General features: G+C 40.9%; 1 long non-coding RNA gene across 8 annotated transcripts in view; it reads left to right on the top strand.

The window, feature by feature from the left end:
- The window catches only part of LOC120099203 (uncharacterized), a 139,456-nt gene extending 120,428 nt beyond the window's left edge, over positions 1-19,028 (top strand). For 2 of the 8 annotated variants that reach the window (XR_010061533.1, XR_010061531.1), the window contains 5 exons: positions 547-1,784; positions 2,554-3,103; positions 4,031-6,588; positions 7,516-10,072; positions 10,992-14,372. This is a non-coding gene — a long non-coding RNA (uncharacterized LOC120099203). Of the gene's footprint in view, positions 1-546; positions 1,785-2,553; positions 3,104-4,030; positions 6,589-7,515; positions 10,073-10,991; positions 14,373-14,475 lie in introns of those variants that run through there. The other 6 variants (XR_010061535.1, XR_010061532.1, XR_010061534.1 and 3 more) reach the window with 6 other exon arrangements.
- The last annotated feature ends 838 nt before the right edge of the window (positions 19,029-19,866 follow it).

Raw genomic sequence — 19,866 nt, 5'->3', positions numbered from 1 at the left:
AATCATCTCTGCTGCCTCTAGTAGCCATTTTGAAACCTATAGTCCATGAAGCTTCTAATGAGATTTTTAATGTCAAAGACCCTGAAGCCATCAGTCTAATGTGAAGTTCAAGGTCAATACTGCTCCCTTAGGTCACAATGAGTTTCATATTCTATGTTATATTGAGGTCACATATATGATGGCAACAGATACTATTGTGTGTCCATGAGACTTCAGGTCTCTAGCAGCCATGATGCCAGTGACCCTTCCTGCCTCTTGTGGCCACATTAATATGAGTGTCTCCAGCTTCTAACAGAATCATTAAAATGTCTGTTAACCATGATTCTGCCCAACTTATGAGAATTATAGTGTCATCTAAAACCATATTGTTGTCAGGAGCATCCTGCCACTATGGAAGAGGTTTTATACATAATTCTACTTCTCTGAAATTGTCTTGATATGCCTGATACTTTGAGGTCATATATATATATATATATATATATATATATATATATATATATATATATAGTGACAACAGAAATTTTTTTTGTGTTCATGATATACCAGGCCTGCAGTAGTCATGGAACTGAACACTGGTGCTTCTTGGGACCACAGTGATATGAGTGTTTTCAACTATAGTTGGAATCTATTGTGATGTCATGGATCAGATCATTGCTCAACCATGTTGAGATCCATAGTTAGTTTTTGTCTTGGAAGAACTCGCTGATGTCTAAGATTCCTCATTCCAGAGGGGTTGATAGTGCTGTTCATGATTGATAGTCAAGTGGAAGGTCTTAATGAGGTAAATGTTGTGTGCTGCTCCTGGATACACCTGTGATACCTGTGATACTACCTACAACCTGAAGTTATGTTGATGGCAGTGCTACATGATATGGCCAGCAATCATGATAGAATCCACTGCTCCTCTTCTTGATGGAGACCATGAGGCCAGAAGAACATGTGGTGATGTTGTGGGTCAATACTGCTGCCTCAGGTCATGTTAAATGGCATGTTTTGAGATATTATATGTTGAGTTCACATATAGTGTGGCAACACACTCTGTTGTATGATCATGATACTTCAAACAGCCATGGCAGTCATCCCTCCTGCCACTTGGGATCAAATTGGTATGCATGGCTCTAAATGCCAACGGAATCCTTACCGATGTCTTTTATATATGCTTCTGCCAATTTTCTGAGATGTGTTTTGCCATCCATAACCATTTTGATGTCACATCATGCTGCATCGTGCCACTAGAGAAGAGATTTCTGTAGATGGTTCTACATGTCCTCTAAAAAAGTCTTGAGAAGCCCGATGCATTGGTATATCCTAGATCTATGATGCCACAGGCAACCAGGTCATCAGTAATCTGACTGCTACTTTAGACTTGATTAATGACATGTGTGATCCCAACTGCCAAGGGAAGTGTATCGACATCATTCATCCATGCTTGCCTTGGTAAACAAGATTGAGATCCATAGTCACTATTGTCTTTGGAGAGCTATCTGATGTCTGGGATCCTTCAGCCAGAAGAATCTATTGTGAAGGTCATGACCAGTAATGCCACCTAAGTTCGTAATGAGGTAAAGGATGTGTGCTGCTACTGGAGATGCCTTTGAGGCTTATGATCTTACGTGCATCCTGAGGCTACATTGATGTTGGTGCTTCATGCTGTAACCTGCAATCATGATGGAATCCATTGTTCCCATTGCTGATGGAGCCTTTGGTGATGGTTATGATCTTTCTTGTTGCTTGAGAATCTGATGAATTCCAAAGTCTATGTTGATGCCAGTAGTCATATTGAGGTAAGTAGGTAAGAATGCAAAGCTGTCATTGGAGATCACAATGCTATCTAAGATCCTCCCTGCCACAAGAAATTCTTTTGATGTCCCTGATGCATGTATGTAGAGCCTGCTGTCATTCATATAATGTTAAAGATCTCCACTGCCACCAAAGGAGGTAGTGATGTCAAGGATCTATACTGCCACTGAGGAAGATATTTATGACCATAATTTATTCTTCCCTGTGAATTGATGCCGATGTCACTGACATATACCTGTCAATAGATACTGTTATATTCCCCAAGATCCATGTGCCAATGGCAGCCCTGTCAGTGATCCCAGATACCACTGGGAACCATGTTAATACCACTAATCCAAAGTGCCTATAGAAACAAGGATGATATGGTTCATCCATGCTGCTGACAGTGGCCAAGTTAAATCTACAGTCAGTGATTCTTTTGAAATCATTGTTATTATCAGGCATCCCTGGGATCAGTAGAGTCTACCAGCAAGGCTAATGAAGCTGCCTCAGTTCAGATTGAGCTGCATTTTCTGAGATAAGTTATATTGAAGTCATATAGTGGAAAAACATACTATTGTATGTCCATGAGAAATTAGAGTTGCAGGAGCCATGATATCAGTGATTTCCTGTTGCCTCTTATGACCACCTTAATTTGTCTCTGGCTGCCAATAGAATTTTTACTTCTGTAAGTATTGCATACTTCTGAACAAGTTAAGAGGAGTGTCCGGCAATCCATACACATTTTGATGTAATGATGTATTCTTCCACTAGAGTAAATGTTTCTGTACATGGTCATACCTGTACTGAAACTATCTTGATGTCCCTGATCCTACCTGGCAACATTCACCAGAATATATCCTAGATCCCTGTTGCTACAGGCAACCACTTGTGAGTGATGTGGATTGCCACTTTTGAATAGATTGATGATATATGTGATCCCAATTGCCAAGGAAAATTGTACTCACCCATGCTGCCACTGCTAACCACGTTGAAACCCATAGTCTGTGTGGTCATTGAAGAGCTCCAGGATGTCTGTGATCCTTCATCCAGTAGAGTCTATTGTGAAGTTGCTGGTCAGTACTGCTTCCTAAGGGCATCATGAGGTAAGTGCTGTGTACTGCTACTGGAGACCATTTCATGTGCATGATCCTACCTGGAACCGGAAGCTATGCTGATACCAGTACTGAATGCGGTGAGCAGCAATCATGATGGAATCATGGTTCATGTTGCTGATGGAATCCGAGATGGTGGCTATGATCTGCACTGCTGCTTGAGAACACCTTAAGTTGAAGTGTCCATATGCACTCAAGGCCATATTGAGGTAAGTGATCTGAGTTGGCCCTGTAGATCAGATTGATGATTGAGAGCCTATTTGCCACAGGAAATTCTGTAAACATTGAATGGATGCATATAGCTCTCAGTGTTGAATATGCAAAATTAAAGATCCTACTGCTATCAAAAGAGGTAATGATGTCAAGGATATATATTGACACTGCAGAAGAAGTTTATAACCTCAATATCTTCTGCCCCCTGAAACCATTTTGATGTCACTGATATATGCCTGAGGCATATGAGACACCATGGCGTTACCAAAGATCCATGAGACTGTTGGCAACCTTGTAGTCAGTTATCTCTGCTGTCACTAGGAAACACGTCAATATCACTAACACGAAGTACCTGCAGGAGCTATGATGATAATCATCTCTGCTGCCTCTAGTAGCCATTTTGAAACCTATAGTCCATGAAGCTTCTAATGAGATTTTTAATGTCAAAGACCCTGAAGCCATCAGTCTAATGTGAAGTTCAAGGTCAATACTGCTCCCTTAGGTCACAATGAGTTTCATATTCTATGTTATATTGAGGTCACATATATGATGGCAACAGATACTATTGTGTGTCCATGAGACTTCAGGTCTCTAGCAGCCATGATGCCAGTGACCCTTGCTGCCTCTTGCGGCCACATTAATATGAGTGTCTCCAGCTTCTAACAGAATCATTAAAATGTCTGTTAACCATGATTCTGCCCAACTTATGAGAATTATAGTGTCATCTAAAACCATATTGTTGTCAGGAGCATCCTGCCATTATGGAAGAGGTTTTATACATAATTCTACTTCTCTGAAATTGTCTTGATATGCCTGATACTTTGAGGTCATATATATATATATATATATATATATATATATATATATATATATATATATATATATAGTGACAACAGAAATTTTTTGTGTTCATGATATACCAGGCCTGCAGTAGTCATGGAACTGAACACTGGTGCTTCTTGGGACCACAGTGATATGTGTGTTTTCAACTATAGTTGGAGTCTATTGTGATGTCATGGATCAGATCATTGCTCAACCATGTTGAGATCCATAGTTAGTTTTTGTCTTGGAAGAACTCGCTGATGTCTAAGATTCCTCATTCCAGAGGGGTTGATAGTGCTGTTCATGATTGATAGTCAAGTGGAAGGTCTTAATGAGGTAAATGTTGTGTGCTGCTCCTGGATACACCTGTGATACCTGTGATACTACCTACAACCTGAAGTTATGTTGATGGCAGTGCTACATGATATGGCCAGCAATCATGATAGAATCCGCTGCTCCTCTTCTTGATGGAGACCATGAGGCCAGAAGAACATGTGGTGATGTTGTGGGTCAATACTGCTGCCTCAGGTCATGTTAAATGGCATGTTTTGAGATATTATATGTTGAGTTCACATATAGTGTGGCAACACACTCTGTTGTATGATCATGATACTTCAAACAGCCATGGCAGTCATCCCTCCTGCCACTTGGGATCAAATTGGTATGCATGGCTCTAAATGCCAACGGAATCCTTACCGATGTCTTTTATATATGCTTCTGCCAATTTTCTGAGATGTGTTTTGCCATCCATAACCATTTTGATGTCACATCATGCTGCATCGTGCCACTAGAGAAGAGGTTTCTGTAGATGGTTCTACATGTCCTCTAAAAAAGTCTTGAGAAGCCCGATGCATTGGTATATCCTAGATCTATGATGCCACAGGCAACCAGGTCATCAGTAATCTGACTGCTACTTTAGACTTGATTAATGACACGTGTGATCCCAACTGCCAAGGGAAGTGTATCGACATCATTCATCCATGCTTGCCTTGGTAAACAAGGTTGAGATCCATAGTCACTATTGTCTTTGGAGAGCTATCTGATGTCTGGGATCCTTCAGCCAGAAGAATCTATTGTGAAGGTCATGACCAGTAATGCCACCTAAGTTCGTAATGAGGTAAAGGATGTGTGCTGCTACTGGAGATGCCTTTGAGGCTTATGATCTTACGTGCATCCTGAGGCTACATTGATGTTGGTGCTTCATGCTGTAACCAGCAATCATGATGAAATCCTTTGTTCCCATTGCTGATGGAGCCTTTGGTGATGGTTATGATCTTTCTTGTTGCTTGAGAATCTGATGAATTCCAAAGTCCATGTTGATGCCAGTAGTCATATTGGGGTAAGTAGGTAAGTATGCAAAGCTGTCATTGGAGATCACAATGCTATCTAAGATCCTCCCTGCCACAAGAAATTCTTTTGATGTCCCTGATGCATGTATGTAGAGCCTGCTGTCATCCATATAATGTAAAAGATCTCCACTGCCACCAAAGGAGGTAGTGATGTCAAGGATCTATACTGCCACTGAGGAAGATATTTATGAACATAATTTATTCTTCCCTGTGAATTGATGCCGATGTCACTGACATATACCTGTCAATAGATACTGTTTTATTCCCCAAGATCCATGTGCCAATGGCAGCCCTGTCAGTGATCCCAGATACCACTGGGAACCATGTTAATACCACTAATCCAAAGTGCCTATAGAAACAAGGATGATATGGTTCATCCATGCTGCTGACAGTGGCCAAGTTGAAATCTACAGTCAGTGATTCTTTTGAAATCATTGTTATTATCAGGCATCCCTGGGATCAGTAGAGTCTACCAGCAAGGCTAATGAAGCTGCCTCAGTTCAGATTGAGCTGCATTTTCTGAGATAAGTTATATTGAAGTCATATAGTGGAAAAACATACTATTGTATGTCCATGAGAAGTTAGAGTTGCAGGAGCCAGGATATCAGTGATTTCCTGTTGCCTCTTATGACCACCTTAATTTGTCTCTGGCTGCCAATAGAATTTTTACTTCTGTAAGTATTGCATACTTCTGAACAAGTTAAGAGGAGTGTCCGGCAATCCATACACATTTTGATGTAATGATGTATTCTTCCACTAGAGTAAATGTTTCTGTACATGGTCATACCTGTACTGAAACTATCTTGATGTCCCTGATCCTACCTGGCAACATTCACCAGAATATATCCTAGATCCCTGTTGCTACAGGCAACCACTTGTGAGTGATGTGGATTGCCACTTTTGAGTAGATTGATGATATATGTGATCCCAATTGCCAAGGAAAATTGTACTCACCCATGCTGCCACTGCTAACCACGTTGAAACCCATAGTCTGTGTGGTCATTGAAGAGCTCCAGGATGTCTGTGATCCTTCATCCAGTAGAGTCTATTGTGAAGTTGCTGGTCAGTACTGCTTCCTAAGGGCATCATGAGGTAAGTGCTGTGTACTGCTACTGGAGACCATTTCATGTGCATGATCCTACCTGGAACCGGAAGCTATGCTGATACCAGTACTGAATGCGGTGAGCAGCAATCATGATGGAATCATGGTTCATGTTGCTGATGGAATCCGAGATGGTGGCTATGATCTGCACTGCTGCTTGAGAACACCTTAAGTTGAAGTGTCCATATGCACTCAAGGCCATATTGAGGTAAGTGATCTGAGTTGGCCCTGTAGATCAGATTGATGTTTGAGAGCCTACTTGCCACAGGAAATTCTGTAAACATTGAATGGATGCATATAGCTCTCAGTGTTGAATATGCAAAATTAAAGATCCTACTGCTATCAAAAGAGGTAATGATGTCAAGGATATATATTGACACTGCAGAAGAAGTTTATAACCTCAATATCTTCTGCCCCCTGAAACCATTTTGATGTCACTGATATATGCCTGAGGCATATGAGACACCATGGCGTTACCAAAGATCCATGAGACTGTTGGCAACCTTGTAGTCAGTTATCTCTGCTGTCACTAGGAAACACGTCAATATCACTAACACGAAGTACCTGCAGGAGCTATGATGATAATCATCTCTGCTGCCTCTAGTAGCCATTTTGAAACCTATAGTCCATGAAGCTTCTAATGAGATTTTTAATGTCAAAGACCCTGAAGCCATCAGTCTAATGTGAAGTTCAAGGTCAGTACTGCTCCCTTAGGTCACAATGAGTTTCATATTCTATGTTATATTGAGGTCACATATATGATGGCAACAGATACTATTGTGTGTCCATGAGACTTCAGGTCTCTAGCAGCCATGATGCCAGTGACCCTTGCTGCCTCTTGCGGCCACATTAATATGAGTGTCTCCAGCTTCTAACAGAATCATTAAAATGTCTGTTAACCATGATTCTGCCCAACTTATGAGAATTATAGTGTCATCTAAAACCATATTGTTGTCAGGAGCATCCCGCCATTATGGAAGAGGTTTTATACATAATTCTACTTCTCTGAAATTGTCTTGATATGCCTGATACTTTGAGGTCATATATATATATATATATATATATATATATATATATATATATATATATATATATAGTGACAACAGAAATTTTTTTTGTGTTCATGATATACCAGGCCTGCAGTAGTCATGGAACTGAACACTGGTGCTTCTTGGGACCACAGTGATATGTGTGTTTTCAACTATAGTTGGAATCTATTGTGATGTCATGGATCAGATCATTGCTCAACCATGTTGAGATCCATAGTTAGTTTTTGTCTTGGAAGAACTCGCTGATGTCTAAGATTCCTCATTCCAGAGGGGTTGATAGTGCTGTTCATGATTGATAGTCAAGTGGAAGGTCTTAATGAGGTAAATGTTGTGTGCTGCTCCTGGATACACCTGTGATACCTGTGATACTACCTACAACCTGAAGTTATGTTGATGGCAGTGCTACATGATATGGCCAGCAATCATGATAGAATCCACTGCTCCTCTTCTTGATGGAGACCATGAGGCCAGAAGAACATGTGGTGATGTTGTGGGTCAATACTGCTGCCTCAGGTCATGTTAAATGGCATGTTTTGAGATATTATATGTTGAGTTCACATATAGTGTGGCAACACACTCTGTTGTATGATCATGATACTTCAAACAGCCATGGCAGTCATCCCTCCTGCCTCTTGGGATCAAATTGGTATGCATGGCTCTAAATGCCAACGGAATCCTTACCGATGTCTTTTATATATGCTTCTGCCAATTTTCTGAGATGTGTTTTGCCATCCATAACCATTTTGATGTCACATCATGCTGCATCGTGCCACTAGAGAAGAGGTTTCTGTAGATGGTTCTACATGTCCTCTAAAAAAGTCTTGAGAAGCCCGATGCATTGGTATATCCTAGATCTATGATGCCACAGGCAACCAGGTCATCAGTAATCTGACTGCTACTTTAGACTTGATTAATGACATGTGTGATCCCAACTGCCAAGGGAAGTGTATCGACATCATTCATCCATGCTTGCCTTGGTAAACAAGGTTGAGATCCATAGTCACTATTGTCTTTGGAGAGCTATCTGATGTCTGGGATCCTTCAGCCAGAAGAATCTATTGTGAAGGTCATGACCAGTAATGCCACCTAAGTTTTAATGAGGTAAAGGATGTGTGCTGCTACTGGAGATGCCTTTGAGGCTTATGATCTTACGTGCATCCTGAGGCTACATTGATGTTGGTGCTTCATGCTGTAACCTGCAATCATGATGGAATCCATTGTTCCCATTGCTGATGGAGCCTTTGGTGATGGTTATGATCTTTCTTGTTGCTTGAGAATCTGATGAATTCCAAAGTCCATGTTGATGCCAGTAGTCATATTGAGGTAAGTAGGTAAGTATGCAAAGCTGTCATTGGAGATCACAATGCTATCTAAGATCCTCCCTGCCACAAGAAATTCTTTTGATGTCCCTGATGCATGTATGTAGAGCCTGCTGTCATCCATATAATGTAAAAGATCTCCACTGCCACCAAAGGAGGTAGTGATGTCAAGGATCTATACTGCCACTGAGGAAGATATTTATGAACATAATTTATTCTTCCCTGTGAATTGATGCCGATGTCACTGACATATACCTGTCAATAGATACTGTTTTATTCCCCAAGATCCATGTGCCAATGGCAGCCCTGTCAGTGATCCCAGATACCACTGGGAACCATGTTAATACCACTAATCCAAAGTGCCTATAGAAACAAGGATGATATGGTTCATCCATGCTGCTGACAGTGGCCAAGTTGAAATCTACAGTCAGTGTTTCTTTTGAAATCATTGTTATTATCAGGCATCCCTGGGATCAGTAGAGTCTACCAGCAAGGCTAATGAAGCTGCCTCAGTTCAGATTGAGCTGCATTTTCTGAGATAAGTTATATTGAAGTCATATAGTGGAAAAACATACTATTGTATGTCCATGAGAAGTTAGAGTTGCAGGAGCCATGATATCAGTGATTTCCTGTTGCCTCTTATGACCACCTTAATTTGTCTCTGGCTGCCAATAGAATTTTTACTTCTGTAAGTATTGCATACTTCTGAACAAGTTAAGAGGAGTGTCCGGCAATCCATACACATTTTGATGTAATGATGTATTCTTCCACTAGAGTAAATGTTTCTGTACATGGTCATACCTGTACTGAAACTATCTTGATGTCCCTGATCCTACCTGGCAACATTCACCAGAATATATCCTAGATCCCTGTTGCTACAGGCAACCACTTGTGAGTGATGTGGATTGCCACTTTTGAGTAGATTGATGATATATGTGATCCCAATTGCCAAGGAAAATTGTACTCACCCATGCTGCCACTGCTAACCACGTTGAAACCCATAGTCTGTGTGGTCATTGAAGAGCTCCAGGATGTCTGTGATCCTTCATCCAGTAGAGTCTATTGTGAAGTTGCTGGTCAGTACTGCTTCCTAAGGGCATCATGAGGTAAGTGCTGTGTACTGCTACTGGAGACCATTTCATGTGCATGATCCTACCTGGAACCGGAAGCTATGCTGATACCAGTACTGAATGCGGTGAGCAGCAATCATGATGGAATCATGGTTCATGTTGCTGATGGAATCCGAGATGGTGGCTATGATCTGCACTGCTGCTTGAGAACACCTTAAGTTGAAGTGTCCATATGCACTCAAGGCCATATTGAGGTAAGTGATCTGAGTTGGCCCTGTAGATCAGATTGATGTTTGAGAGCCTACTTGCCACAGGAAATTCTGTAAACATTGAATGGATGCATATAGCTCTCAGTGTTGAATATGCAAAATTAAAGATCCTACTGCTATCAAAAGAGGTAATGATGTCAAGGATATATATTGACACTGCAGAAGAAGTTTATAACCTCAATATCTTCTGCCCCCTGAAACCATTTTGATGTCACTGATATATGCCTGAGGCATATGAGACACCATGGCGTTACCAAAGATCCATGAGACTGTTGGCAACCTTGTAGTCAGTTATCTCTGCTGTCACTAGGAAACACGTCAATATCACTAACACGAAGTACCTGCAGGAGCTATGATGATAATCATCTCTGCTGCCTCTAGTAGCCATTTTGAAACCTATAGTCCATGAAGCTTCTAATGAGATTTTTAATGTCAAAGACCCTGAAGCCATCAGTCTAATGTGAAGTTCAAGGTCAATACTGCTCCCTTAGGTCACAATGAGTTTCATATTCTATGTTATATTGAGGTCACATATATGATGGCAACAGATACTATTGTGTGTCCATGAGACTTCAGGTCTCTAGCAGCCATGATGCCAGTGACCCTTGCTGCCTCTTGCGGCCACATTAATATGAGTGTCTCCAGCTTCTAACAGAATCATTAAAATGTCTGTTAACCATGATTCTGCCCAACTTATGAGAATTATAGTGTCATCTAAAACCATATTGTTGTCAGGAGCATCCCGCCATTATGGAAGAGGTTTTATACATAATTCTACTTCTCTGAAATTGTCTTGATATGCCTGATACTTTGAGGTCATATATATATATATATATATATATATATATATATATATATATATATAGTGACAACAGAAATTTTTTTTGTGTTCATGATATACCAGGCCTGCAGTAGTCATGGAACTGAACACTGGTGCTTCTTGGGACCACAGTGATATGTGTGTTTTCAACTATAGTTGGAATCTATTGTGATGTCATGGATCAGATCATTGCTCAACCATGTTGAGATCCATAGTTAGTTTTTGTCTTGGAAGAACTCGCTGATGTCTAAGATTCCTCATTCCAGAGGGGTTGATAGTGCTGTTCATGATTGATAGTCAAGTGGAAGGTCTTAATGAGGTAAATGTTGTGTGCTGCTCCTGGATACACCTGTGATACCTGTGATACTACCTACAACCTGAAGTTATGTTGATGGCAGTGCTACATGATATGGCCAGCAATCATGATAGAATCCACTGCTCCTCTTCTTGATGGAGACCATGAGGCCAGAAGAACATGTGGTGATGTTGTGGGTCAATACTGCTGCCTCAGGTCATGTTAAATGGCATGTTTTGAGATATTATATGTTGAGTTCACATATAGTGTGGCAACACACTCTGTTGTAAGATCATGATACTTCAAACAGCCATGGCAGTCATCCCTCCTGCCTCTTGGGATCAAATTGGTATGCATGGCTCTAAATGCCAACGGAATCCTTACCGATGTCTTTTATATATGCTTCTGCCAATTTTCTGAGATGTGTTTTGCCATCCATAACCATTTTGATGTCACATCATGCTGCATCGTGCCACTAGAGAAGAGGTTTCTGTAGATGGTTCTACATGTCCTCTAAAAAAGTCTTGAGAAGCCCGATGCATTGGTATATCCTAGATCTATGATGCCACAGGCAACCAGGTCATCAGTAATCTGACTGCTACTTTAGACTTGATTAATGACATGTGTGATCCCAACTGCCAAGGGAAGTGTATCGACATCATTCATCCATGCTTGCCTTGGTAAACAAGGTTGAGATCCATAGTCACTATTGTCTTTGGAGAGCTATCTGATGTCTGGGATCCTTCAGCCAGAAGAATCTATTGTGAAGGTCATGACCAGTAATGCCACCTAAGTTTTAATGAGGTAAAGGATGTGTGCTGCTACTGGAGATGCCTTTGAGGCTTATGATCTTACGTGCATCCTGAGGCTACATTGATGTTGGTGCTTCATGCTGTAACCTGCAATCATGATGGAATCCATTGTTCCCATTGCTGATGGAGCCTTTGGTGATGGTTATGATCTTTCTTGTTGCTTGAGAATCTGATGAATTCCAAAGTCCATGTTGATGCCAGTAGTCATATTGAGGTAAGTAGGTAAGTATGCAAAGCTGTCATTGGAGATCACAATGCTATCTAAGATCCTCCCTGCCACAAGAAATTCTTTTGATGTCCCTGATGCATGTATGTAGAGCCTGCTGTCATCCATATAATGTAAAAGATCTCCACTGCCACCAAAGGAGGTAGTGATGTCAAGGATCTATACTGCCACTGAGGAAGATATTTATGAACATAATTTATTCTTCCCTGTGAATTGATGCCGATGTCACTGACATATACCTGTCAATAGATACTGTTTTATTCCCCAAGATCCATGTGCCAATGGCAGCCCTGTCAGTGATCCCAGATACCACTGGGAACCATGTTAATACCACTAATCCAAAGTGCCTATAGAAACAAGGATGATATGGTTCATCCATGCTGCTGACAGTGGCCAAGTTGAAATCTACAGTCAGTGTTTCTTTTGAAATCATTGTTATTATCAGGCATCCCTGGGATCAGTAGAGTCTACCAGCAAGGCTAATGAAGCTGCCTCAGTTCAGATTGAGCTGCATTTTCTGAGATAAGTTATATTGAAGTCATATAGTGGAAAAACATACTATTGTATGTCCATGAGAAGTTAGAGTTGCAGGAGCCATGATATCAGTGATTTCCTGTTGCCTCTTATGACCACCTTAATTTGTCTCTGGCTGCCAATAGAATTTTTACTTCTGTAAGTATTGCATACTTCTGAACAAGTTAAGAGGAGTGTCCGGCAATCCATACACATTTTGATGTAATGATGTATTCTTCCACTAGAGTAAATGTTTCTGTACATGGTCATACCTGTACTGAAACTATCTTGATGTCCCTGATCCTACCTGGCAACATTCACCAGAATATATCCTAGATCCCTGTTGCTACAGGCAACCACTTGTGAGTGATGTGGATTGCCACTTTTGAGTAGATTGATGATATATGTGATCCCAATTGCCAAGGAAAATTGTACTCACCCATGCTGCCACTGCTAACCACGTTGAAACCCATAGTCTGTGTGGTCATTGAAGAGCTCCAGGATGTCTGTGATCCTTCATCCAGTAGAGTCTATTGTGAAGTTGCTGGTCAGTACTGCTTCCTAAGGGCATCATGAGGTAAGTGCTGTGTACTGCTACTGGAGACCATTTCATGTGCATGATCCTACCTGGAACCGGAAGCTATGCTGATACCAGTACTGAATGCGGTGAGCAGCAATCATGATGGAATCATGGTTCATGTTGCTGATGGAATCCGAGATGGTGGCTATGATCTGCACTGCTGCTTGAGAACACCTTAAGTTGAAGTGTCCATATGCACTCAAGGCCATATTGAGGTAAGTGATCTGAGTTGGCCCTGTAGATCAGATTGATGTTTGAGAGCCTACTTGCCACAGGAAATTCTGTAAACATTGAATGGATGCATATAGCTCTCAGTGTTGAATATGCAAAATTAAAGATCCTACTGCTATCAAAAGAGGTAATGATGTCAAGGATATATATTGACACTGCAGAAGAAGTTTATAACCTCAATATCTTCTGCCCCCTGAATCAATTTTGATGTCACTGATATATGCCTGAGGCATATGAGACACCATGGCGTTACCAAAGATCCATGAGACTGTTGGCAACCTTGTAGTCAGTTATCTCTGCTGTCACTAGGAAACACGTCAATATCACTAACACGAAGTACCTGCAGGAGCTATGATGATAATCATCTCTGCTGCCTCTAGTAGCCATTTTGAAACCTATAGTCCATGAAGCTTCTAATGAGATTTTTAATGTCAAAGACCCTGAAGCCATCAGTCTAATGTGAAGTTCAAGGTCAATACTGCTCCCTTAGGTCACAATGAGTTTCATATTCTATGTTATATTGAGGTCACATATATGATGGCAACAGATACTATTGTGTGTCCATGAGACTTCAGGTCTCTAGCAGCCATGATGCCAGTGACCCTTGCTGCCTCTTGCGGCCACATTAATATGAGTGTCTCCAGCTTCTAACAGAATCATTAAAATGTCTGTTAACCATGATTCTGCCCAACTTATGAGAATTATAGTGTCATCTAAAACCATATTGTTGTCAGGAGCCTCCCGCCACTATGGAAGAGGTTTTATACATAATTCTACTTCTCTGAAATTGTCTTGATATGCCTGATACTTTGAGGTCATATATATATATATATATATATATATATATATATATATATATATATATATATATAGTGACAACAGAAATTTTTTTTGTGTTCATGATATACCAGGCCTGCAGTAGTCATGGAACTGAACACTGGTACTTCTTGGGACCACAGTGATATGAGTGTTTTCAACTATAGTTGGAATCTATTGTGATGTCATGGATCAGATCATTGCTCAACCATGTTGAGATCCATAGTTAGTTTTTGTCTCGGAAGAACTCGCTGATGTCTAAGATTCCTCATTCCAGAGAGGTTGATAGTGCTGTTCATGATTGATAGTCAAGTGGAAGGTCTTAATTAGGTAAATGTTGTGTGCTGCTCCTGGATACACCTGTGATACCTGTGATACTACCTACAACCTGAAGTTATGTTGATTGCAGTGCTACATGATATGGCCAGCAATCATGATAGAATCCACTGCTCCTCTTCTTGATGGAGACCATGAGGCCAGAAGAACATGTGGTGATGTTGTGGGTCAATACTGCTGCCTCAGGTCATGTTAAATGGCATGTTTTGAGATATTATATGTTGAGTTCACATATAGTGTGGCAACACACTCTGTTGTATGATCATGATACTTCAAACAGCCATGGCAGTCATCCCTCCTGCCTCTTGGGATCAAATTGATATGCATGGCTCTAAATGCCAACGGAATCCTTACCGATGTCTTTTATATATGCTTCTGCCAATTTTCTGAGATGTGTTTTGCCATCCATAGCCATTTTGTTGTCTCATCATGTTGCATCGTGCCACTAGAGAAGAAGTTTCTGTACATGCTCGTTCCTGACCTCTGAAACTGTCTCAATTTCCTTTGTACCTCCTGGCAATAGAATCCATGACATAGAGATCTCTGCTGCCAACAAAAAACAGTTTGGGAGTAATCCCTACTCCCACTTTGAACCAGATTGATGATATCAAACATCCCAACAACCAAGGGAAATATATTGATATCACTTATCCATGCCCCCACTGGTAACCATATTGAGATACCCAGTTTTGTCTTTGAAGAGCTCTATGAGGTCTGTGATCCCTTAGCTAGAAGAGCCTATTATGAAGTTCATGGTTAGTATTGCTGCGTATTGTCATCATGAGGTAAGTGCTGTATGCCGCTTCTGGAGTCATGTTTGGTGCCTGTGAAGCTATCTGCAACCCAAGGCTGTGTTGATGGCAGTGCTGCATTCTGTGATAGAAATCATGATGGAGTCCATTGTTCCTATTGCTGATGGAGACCTTGGTGATGGCTATTATCTGTCATGCTGCTTGAGGACATGCCAAATTCTAAGGTCTGTACTGACACTTGGGGTCATATTGAGGTAAGTGTTCTGAGTTAGCAATGGAGATCAGACTAATGTCTGAGATCCTACCTGACACAGGATATTTGTTTGATAACCCTGATGTTTGCATGTAGTCCCTGCTATGGACCATGTGTTCATTGATAGATACACCATGGGAAGAAACACCATTGTATTTCTACGTTTTTACGTGGCTCAGGCAGCCATTTTGTCAGTCATCCTTTCTCCTACTTGTCACCACATTAATCTGATATTTTCCAACTGCCATTGGAATCTATACTGATGTCGGTGATGCGTGCTTTTGTCATCTGTGAAATATTTGTTGACAGTTATACTCTCAACCTATAACAAATGTGATGTCAATGATCTATCCTGACACTATAGATGTGCTTTGTGTTCACTGTTCTACCCTCTCTATGAAACTATTGTGATGTTCCTAGTACTTCCTGGAAATAAACACCATGGTATATGCAAGATCCCTGATGCCATAGGCAACTGGGAATTTAATGATCCTTCCTGACACACTGGACCACAATGTGATATCAATCATCCTATCTGCTAAGAGAAATATGATGATGTCACTAATCTACTGTGCCATTTTATAGCCCCATTGATATCCATAGTCAGTATTGTCTCTAAAGAGCTTGGTAATATCTATGTTCACTGTGTCCAGAAGTGTTAATTGTAAAATTCATTGACAGTATCCATAGCTTCTATTTCCTAATAAAATCCCGTTGGAGGTAGTGATCGGTGCTGCTGCATGTGAACAGGTTTAATTCCTAAGTTCATACTGATATGTATGGTCACATTAAATTAAGTGTTCTTAGCTTGCACTAGGGATCATATTGATGTCTCTGATTCTACATGCCACAGGAACCTGTGCTGATGTCTCTGATAACATGCATGTTTTTTTCTTTTTGTAGACCTTTTTATGAGTAATATCCTTGCTGATGCCAGAAGAGCTATTCGTGTCATCGATCGCTCCTGCCACTGGAGAAGAGGTTTATGTCCATAATTACTTCTGCCCTCTGAATAGACACTGATGTCAGTGATACAGCTGTCAACGGACACCATACTATATCCAGGATCCATGATGCCAAAAATAAACAACATATTAGTAATTTTTGCTGACATATTGGGCCAGGATGATGATACTATTGATCCCAACCACCAACAAAAACATAACGATATCACTCATCCATGCTGCTAACTGTAAATATGTTGATACCCATAGACATTGCTGCCTCTGAAGACCTTGGTGATATCTGTCATACTTGGTGCTTGAAGAGTCTGTTTTGAAATTCTTGGTCAATACTGCTGCATAAGTCATGTTGACCTAAGTGTTTTGTGATGCAACCAGAGATGGGTTTCATGTCTGTGACCTGACTTGCAACCTGAAACAGTTTTGATGTCAGTGTTTCTTGCTGTCATCAGTAATCATGGTGGCATTTGCTGTTCCTACTAAGATACAACAAAACACATGAATGTATGAAATGCCTGCAATGTATGCATCTAGGCCCTGCTGTTGACTATATTACATATATGATCCTTACTATAACTAGAAGAACTATTGATGTCAATGATCCATCCTGTCAATGGAAAAGATTTCTATGTTAATATTCTCTCCTGACCTCTGAATCTATGCTGATGTCAGTGAAACACATAGAAACAGATGCTATGTTATCACCCAACACCCATGCTGACACAGGCAACCTTAACTTCAGTGATTCCTGCTTCAACTGAGTACCACGTTAATATCACTAATCCAAAGCACCTCCAGAAAATATGTTGATGTCCATCATCCGTGGTGACACTAGTAACTATGTGGAATGCTATAGTCCATGTAGCTTCTGAAGAGATTGTTAATGTCTAGGAAACCTGTGACTACCAGAGTCTAGGGTGAAGTCCATAGTCAATCCTGCTAACTAAGGTTATGTTGGGTTAACGTTTCTATGATATGAAGAAGTCAGTGATACACTGTGGCAAGAGACATCATTTTATGTTCATGAACAGTGATGCCACTAGCAGCCATAATGTCAGTGACTGCTGATGAAACATGGGGCCACATTGAGTGATGACAACTTACATCAGAATCTATACTGAAGTCAGTGATCTTTTTTTCTGCCATCTAAGACCATGCTATGTATGAAATATGTGCTGTGTGCTGTATCCTTTTTGATGTCAAGAATCCATTCTGCTATTACAGAAGTTTCTGTACATTGTCTGACTTTTCCTCTCTACAGGTCTAACCTATGTTGATGTCACTGATACCTCCTAGGAGCAAGCACCATGGTATATTCTAGATCACTGTTCCCTCTGTCTCACAAGCAACCATGATGGTGCCCATTGTTCTTATTGAGATCCTGCCTGCCACAGAAAAGTGTGGTGATATCCGTGATATGTGAATGTAGACCCTGCTATACACCATGTCATGTATAAAATCCTACTACTATAACCCAAAAGATGCCCCAACATATAAAAAAGACACGTGCTCCACTATGTTCATAGCAGCCATATTTATAATAGCCAGAAGCTGGAAAGAACGCAGATGCCCTTCAACAGAGGACTGGATACAGAAAATGTGGTACATCTACACAATGGAATATTACTCAGCTATCAAAAATAATGACTTTATGAAATTCGTAGGCAAATGGCTGGAACTGGAAAATATCATCCTGAGTGAGGTAACCCAATCACAGAAAAACACACATGGTATGCACTCACTGATAAGTGGCTATTAGCCCAAATGCTTGAATTACCCTAGATGCCTAAACAAATGAAACTCAAGACGGATGATCAAAATGTGAATGCTTCACTCCTTCTTTAAAAGGGGAACAAGAATACCCTTGGCAGGGAATAAAGAGGCAAAGATTAAAACAGACACAGAAGGAACACCCATTCAGAGCCTGCCTCACATGTGGCCCATACATATACAGCCATCCAATTAGACAAGATGGATGAAGCAAAGAAGTGCAGACCGACAGGAGCCAGATGTAGATCGCTCCTGAGAGACACAGCCAGAATACAGCAAATACAGAGGCGAATGCCAGCAGCAAACCACTGAACTGAGAACGGGACCCCGTTGAAGGAATCAGAGAAAGAACTGGAAGAGCTTGAAGGAGCTCGAGACCCCTTATGAACAACAATGCCAAGCAACCAGAGCTTCCAGGGACTAAGCCACTACCTAAAGACTGTACATGGACTGACCGTGGACTCTGACCTCATAGGTAGCAATGAATATCCTAGTAAAAGCACCAGTGGAAGGGGAAGCCCTGGGTCCTGCTAAGACTGAACCCCCAGTGAACTAGACTATGGGGGGGAGGGCGGCAATGGGGGGAGGATGGGGAGGGGAACAGCCATAAAGAAGGGGAGGAGGAGGGATTAGGGGAATGTTTGCCCGGAAACCGGGAAAGGGAATAACACTCGAAATGTAAATAAGAAATACTCAAGTTAATAAAAAAAAAGAAAGAAAAAAAAGGAGCTATTGAAGTACATGGTCTAACTTGACAGAGATGTGTCCTGCTAGTTGTAAACTTTTTGATGTCAATAGTCCATCCTTAAGCTAGAGAAGAAGTTTAGGTCTGTGATCTGACATATTTAGTCTAACTATGATGTCTAAGATAACTCCCTGGTAACAAACAATATGGTATATCCCAGGTCTATGCTGCCACAGGATGTTAAGGCCGCTTTGGACCAGGATGATGGTATCAGTGATCACACCTACCAATGGAAATATATTGATGCCACTCAATCCTGCTGCCAATGGTAACCATGTTGACATCCTTAGTAAGTGTTGATTCTGAAGAGCTTGGTGATGTCTCTGAACCCAGTTGCCAGTTTAAGTGTTCTGAGCTGCCACTGGAGAGATGTGTGTGAATCTGATTTCTAACCAAAATCTATGATGTTATCTGCTACACTGCTTTCTGTCACTAGCAAACAAGATGGTGTTCATAGATACTACTGAGATCCTACCAGCTACAGGATACTATGGTGATTTCCCTGATGTATGCATGCAGTTTCCAATGTAGACAATATATAAAACATCATTACTATCAACAGAATTGCTATTGATATTAATGATCCATCCTGTCTTCATTCCTATTGAGATCCTACCTGCTACTGGAAACTATGGTGAAGCCCTCGATACAGGAATGCATCCCCAATT

Source organism: Rattus norvegicus, chromosome X, assembly GCF_036323735.1.
Source record: "Rattus norvegicus strain BN/NHsdMcwi chromosome X, GRCr8, whole genome shotgun sequence".
NCBI classification, from domain to species: domain Eukaryota; kingdom Metazoa; phylum Chordata; class Mammalia; order Rodentia; family Muridae; genus Rattus; species Rattus norvegicus.
This window is presented reverse-complemented; position numbering and strand designations above follow the sequence as displayed.